The sequence below is a fragment of the Chelonoidis abingdonii genome, chromosome 5 (genome assembly GCF_003597395.2).
Source record: "Chelonoidis abingdonii isolate Lonesome George chromosome 5, CheloAbing_2.0, whole genome shotgun sequence".
Classification (NCBI taxonomy): Eukaryota; Metazoa; Chordata; order Testudines; family Testudinidae; genus Chelonoidis; species Chelonoidis abingdonii.
In genome coordinates, this window is record NC_133773.1 from 82,378,932 (window position 1) to 82,385,326 (window position 6,395).

Here is a 6,395-nt window from a genome sequence, read left to right on the forward strand (position 1 = left end):
CATTTGCAGACTTTTAGTTTCCATGTTCACTGCTCCAGTGCCTTGAAAAGCAATGTGTGAAAAGAGGACCTCGCCTTCTTTCCCCAATTACTCCTGTTACCTTGGAAACAGCACATTGTGCTAGGGGCATTCTGTGCTGCAGTTCTTGGACAGGTAGAGGAGCTCTGACTGGAGTGAGAGCATAATCCTTCATTTCCTTTTATGGGGTTTAAAAATCACTTTATTTATTTTTAACAACCTTTGTGTGAATTTACTGCTTGTGGGGGGCACCAGGCTAGTATCCCTAGAGGTGGCAGCTCTATATTTATCTACAGATCAGAGGCAACAGTGCATACTGCCCCACTTTCTCCACTAGGCCTCAATTTTGCTCTGCTCTGACCATTTCTAGGGTTGAAAGGGTCATTCTGCCTTTTCTAAAGGGTGCTAATAAATACAATGCCAGTTGTGGTAGTGTGTGTGCTGTGTGCACCTGTCCACTGGTAAATGGATCCTAACTTACTTTATATGGGTCACATAAGGGTGATAGTAAATTCTGGTTTCTACTCCAGATGTTAGATTTGAACCTGAGACCTGAGGTGACAAGCTTTATATACTTTCACCTGGGCTGACAGAATTTTTCCATGTTAACTTTCAGCCTGCAACAGAATTGTTCGCAAGGTAGTTAACGGGACTACTCATGATGGTCAGGACTACATCCATTATTTTTATTTATTATTTGTATCACTGTAGGAGCTAGGATCCCCAGTCAAGGACCAGGGCCCCATATGATGAGGTGTTTACCTCACACCAGCCCGTAAGGGATTAAGGTAGCCTAGACAGGCCAATTAACGAGATAGGCTGCATCTGGAAGGAAGCCAGGGATCCGTAACTCTTAATTAAGGATGTTGCTAACCTGGACAGGAACAGGCAGGATTTCTATAAAGTTAAGAGGCTGAGACCAGAAGTGGGCTGCAAGGGGAAGTAGTCTGCAGTCAATCCCTGAGAGGAAGGAGATGTGTTGGAGATTACTGGGTCTGGCGAGAAGCCATAGGAGGAAGTAACCCTGGGAAGTGGAGTAAGCTTGGACAGCTGGTAAACCCAGAGGAGTCAGAGGATAGAAGGAGGGAATAAAACAGAGCCCAGAGAAGTAGCAAACAGGTCTGGGGGTAAGTAGCCCATAGTTGCGGCACATAGGGTCCTTGCGCTGGAACCCCAGAGTAGAGGCTGGGTCTGGGGTCTCCTACCAGCCACTGGGGAAGTGGCACAGCCTTGGACATTTAAAGGAGGACTTCCTGGAACAGCAGAGGGGTGTTTTGTCTGGAGAGACTTTGACAGACTCCAAAAGGGGAGGACTATAGTGACTGGCCAGAGGGCCAAGTCACAAAGAAGATTACTCAGAGTTCTGGAAGGTGAGTTTGAAATGATGGGTTGAATGGCCACAGGAACAGGGATCCAACCAGTGACGAGCTAATCCTCAGATGAGCCACAAGGAGGCGCACCAGCGGTGTGTAGTAAAATCTGTTATACCTCATTATGCTAGATGCTGTACAAATACAAAACAAAAAGACATCCCTGCCCCCAGGGAGCTTACAAATTTTATTAGAAGTGTTTACAGGTATGTCCTAGTTGATGTAGAGATACCAATGGACAGTGCTGTTATTTAATACAGCTATGTTTATACATGCAGTTGGAAGGGAAAAAAAACAGATTCAAAAGATTAACTTTATTATAATACCCCTGGAAAAATTATCCAACATGCAAACCACATTATCGTGTGCAATTTATTTAATATGTAATTTACATGCATATTTTGAGGACTTTACCATTTTTAAACAATGTTATCATTCATCCCACTGATGATTAGTCAGTATAAGCTTCAAACACTGTTTACACTGTGGTATCTCTATATTTGTAAGTGAGAAGTGGACCAGCGTGGCTACATTTTGATGTAACAATCAACCAGGAAAGACAAGGTGTTCTAGGATTTTTTTTTTATTCTTACATTATTTATAAAAATGTATACCATTTCTTACAGAAATCATGCAGTGTTCTTATAGTTATTCACCTATTCACAAATCAATCATTGTTTGAAAGCATCACTTAGAACCATGGTTTTAAAAATACATTCACCTCAGTTATTTGTTACACAGATAAGGAAATTACAGGCAAAATGCTCGGATTTTTGAACCAGAGCATGAATCAGTATAGTGGTACAAAAATACCAAAAAAGTAAGATGCACTTCTAAAACATACCCATTTCTCAGTTCTCTTGGAGATGACCAACTTAACGTAAATCTATTACAGAATTTCCCTTTCACAGATCGAATACATTTTGAAGTGCTTTATCATAGGATAAAGAATGAGGAGTACTTGTGGCACCTGAGAGACTAACAAATTTATTTGGGCATAAGCTTTCTTGGGCTATAACCCAAGCTTATGCCCAAATAAATTTGTTAGTCTCTAAGGTGCCACAAGAAGTACTCGTTCTTTTTGCTGATACAGACTAATACAGCTACCCCTCTGAAACCTGTTATCATAGGATATTTGCACTAAACCCCATGAGATTCTCATACATTCTGAAAATATACGCTGCTATATTTGCAAAAACTCAGAATTTGTGAATATGGACACTTACTTTTCTAACTGTTACCCACAAACACACATGCAGTAGTGGGGCAATGTTGATCTCATTTACTGATCTAAATGTGGAATAATTCAATTGAATAGTTATTCCTAATTTACACAGAAATCAGAATCTGGCTCTGTGCCTTTATGCTCTTTTTTCTCTGTAAGAGAATATTGAAATCTTTTTATTATAGGATTTAAGTCTCCAGAATGTCAAGGGATTAGTGTGTGTTTTATCTTCTGTTGGTTTTCAAACAAAACTTTGTAATTTAGTCATTTGGTTATCTTTTATGTTGATAATTCTCTCACTTTTAAAAAAATGTGCTCCAATGAATTCATTGAGCCTGGCCCATTAAGGAGCAACTGGGAACTTTGAACAATAGATGCTTGTTTCACAGCCACTGCAAATGCTTAGAAAGACCTAAATTGCCTTTTATACTCAACAGCCTGATAACAAAGGCTGATTTTCTTCCCCTTCCCCCCAATTGATTTGATGGTTCACTTGAGTTTTAAAAACACATTACATAAATCTTTACAGATATTACAGAAGTCTTTTATCAAGTTTAATCTGATTTTTTTTCATGCTGTACTCATTTATCCTTAAATTAACTGTACCAAACCAATCCAAAATGTGCTTTACTCTGGTTTTGTGTGCTCATTAATGTTTAGAGGTTTATTTTATACAGAAAGGATCCTAATCTTTCCACAGGGGTTCATTCTGACAATGTGCTCAGCCCCTTCTTTGAGGTAAAGCTGAGTGCCCTCTACTCCCATCAGCATCGTGAGAAGTTAAGGGTACTTAGGGTCCTTGCAGGACCAAACCCTAAATGTCTCTTTTCTAGATATGGCGGGGTTTAATTATGTAAAGATGTGTAAATCTCTACTAACATTTTGAAATGCATGTAGCTCCCCAATGTTTAACATCAAGCAGTACAGCAGCGAAATATTGTAACAACTAAGCGAAATTAATCTTCTGAAATAAATAAAATAGCTATTGGTTTAGGGCCAGATTCCACCATTTTATGTTGACTAGAACCTAACTCTAACTGTAGTGTCAATGTAAAATTTGGCATAATCAGGTTCTTAGTTGGGATTTGCTACTTCTGCCTCCCTGTTTTTGTTCAGGTTTACCTTAATCTTGGGCCTTTAACCTCCAAGATGAATTACCTTCAAGTGTATGTCTGCGCTGGAGCTGAAGGTATAATTTCCAGTTGGGGTTGACATACCCTGCTGGATCTGATCAACCTTGAGTGCTAAAACTAGTAGCATCCTGTGGCTACAAGCAGAATGGGGTATCTCTTCTGAATTCAATCCTATCTGAGACCCTAAGTATGCACTCGGCTAGCCCATTCCACTGCCCATTTAGCGAGGACTATTTTTGGCATGCTAGATCGATCAGTCATATCTACCCAAACTGGAATTTAGGCTTTTCAGCTCCAGTGTAGACATGACACCGCAAGAGTCTATCCCTATCTAACTTTACCAATACAACTTAGGACTGGGTTTGAGGTTCCTGTGATAAAATATTCATTTTGTATAATTTTTGGCCCTCCTCCTGTCATCCTTGTTGTGTGAGAGATGGCTTTGAATGTCAAACCCAGATATCTCCTATGAGCTCCTCCTCTCACTATTGTAGCACTGGCTAAAGGATAAAAAGTCTTTTGAAAGTCCACCAGGATAAACCTGTCTCCCTGCTGCAGAAAGCACCTTCTGAAGGGAAAAGTGCCATATGTATTGCATGATCCATAGCTTGAATGGGAATCACTTAAAACCATGCTCTTCCCTGATGCTTCTGGTAGAAAAGCAATAGATGCTGAAAACTTTCATGAGTTCAGCTGATGTATTGGACCAGCGAGAACATCTAGTGGTGTTTGTCTACTTCATTGGGAAAGACACAGAGGCCAGTTGTGTTCCAAACTGTGTTGTTATACTTGTCACTGGCATATTTTGATTTATGGCTAAGGCCCTCTGCAGCATGGTTGCATCTCATTTCTTCACTTGTGCACTTTGAATTTATTGTATTTCTATCTTTCTCTACAACCTTCTTTGTTGAGTGCATGTGATTGAGAAGTACAAATGCCATTCCATGGAGTTAGAAGGACCAGGCCTTCCTGTTAGTCATACAGGTATTCAGATACCCCACTGATGGGTGCAGAATAAGATTCTAGACATTCTGGCAGTGCCACGTCATCAGAGCTAATTGCCATTAAATAATTTCAGATTTTGAGTGCCTCACCATGAGAGGGATGGACTAGCTGACCTCTTGAGGTCCCTTCCAGCCTTACATTTCTATGATAGACAGAAACCTGGTAGAATTTTGGCAAATAGAAATGAGTTTTCTCCTTGAAAATCTATACAAGACCTCAGTAAGCTGGGTCTCAATTAGAAAGGCCCTGTATTCTGCAGCAGACTAGAAATTCACTGGTCATTTCATTTAGATATAACTGGGAGGTTTTTAATGAATTAAGCAGAAAATGAAAATTGCAATTAGCACAATAGTCTCTGTGTTATTTATTCTGATATGGAATGCAATTTATTTTCTGCCTTCTCTCTGCTTTCAGTTGTCAACATCTCCTTAGAGGTTTGTGCATTGACAGTGCGTGCCGGCATCATAGAACTTGTTTGGCAGCTAGGACAGCTGGGGCTTTTGCCACAGTGGGGCCTTTTGGGGCTAAAATATATTTGGCTGGATTTTTCCGCTAAAATGATCAGCAGTGAAACAGTTAATATTTAAACTGTCATCTTTTGGTTTCAAAGACACTATCCTATGGAGAAGAACAGGACAGTTCATATCTCCCAGAGCTACTGTATCAGTAGACACTTGATTCATATTTTCAAGGTTTTATTCTCAAGCTTAAGAGCTAAAAATGTTCTGTTTTTTTTTTAATGAATCTTAGATTCCGAGGTAAAAATATGGGTAGCAAATTTGGTGGCCTTAGAATTGTGAAATAAATAGCGCCTTTTGTATAGGCAGGTGGTACATTAAATTTAAAAATCACCAATGGGCTGTTCTAATAAACTGCCACATGGATGACCTGAGTTCAAGTTTGGCCTCATTGTGGAACTCTCACGCTCTGCTTGCTCTCAAACTCATTCAAGTCCATGGTAAAAGTTTTCTGACTTGAATGGGTGCAGGAATGGCCTGTGTCTTGGGTGGTTGAGAAACAACAAACCCTACATCTTGGCAGAGGATTAGGCTAGATGACTCTTGTGGTCCCTTCTAACCCTAGGTTTCTATGGTTCTGTGAGCTAATGGAGTACTGAGGTGGGTGATTTCTTAAGGCAGAAGGAGAGACAGTGTGGGGAAAAGATGTTATGGTTCTTGAATGCTCCCATCCCTACTTTTTCTTAGGGTATGTCTACACTACAGGATTATTCCGATTTTACATAAACTGGTTTTGTAAAACAGATTGTATAAAGTCGAGTGCACGCGGCCACACAAAGCACAATAATTCGGTGGTGTGCATCCATGTACCGAGACTAGCGTCGATTTCTGGAGCGTTGCACTGTGGGTAGCTATCCCGTAGCTATCTGATAGTTCCCACAGTCTCCCCCACCCATTGGAATTCTGGGTTGAGATCCCAGTGCGTGATGGTGCAAAAACAGTGTCGCGGGTGATTCTGGGTAAATGTCATCACTCATTCCTTCCTCCGTGAAAGCAATGGCAGACAATCACTTCTTGCCCTTTTTCCCTGGATTACCCTGGCAGATGCCATAGCATGGCAGCCATGGAGCCCGTTTTGCCTTTTGTCACTGTTACTGTATGTGTACTGGATGCCGCTGACAGAGGC